Consider the following 246-nt stretch of genomic DNA (forward strand, 5'->3'; position numbering starts at 1 on the left):
TCCTTTTGTGCAGCCGTGTTTACTGTGGGCCATTACGGCACATCTCAATTTGAAACCTTCAAAAGTTTGAAGGATCTTAAGACAACAGTGATCTTTGGCACATGAATCTAAAGCTTAGTGTTGTGGTTGTAGATGCATGACCTATAACTTTCCACATCTCCGCTGGGCGCTCGCGGCGGAGACAGTCCAGAGGAGAATGAGGTGACATAAGTGACTGTTGGGAGATTTTCAGCAGCTAAACTTTCC

The sequence above is a fragment of the Micromesistius poutassou genome (genome assembly GCF_964030765.1).
Source record: "Micromesistius poutassou genome assembly, chromosome: 12".
In the NCBI taxonomy this organism is placed as follows: domain Eukaryota; kingdom Metazoa; phylum Chordata; class Actinopteri; order Gadiformes; family Gadidae; genus Micromesistius; species Micromesistius poutassou.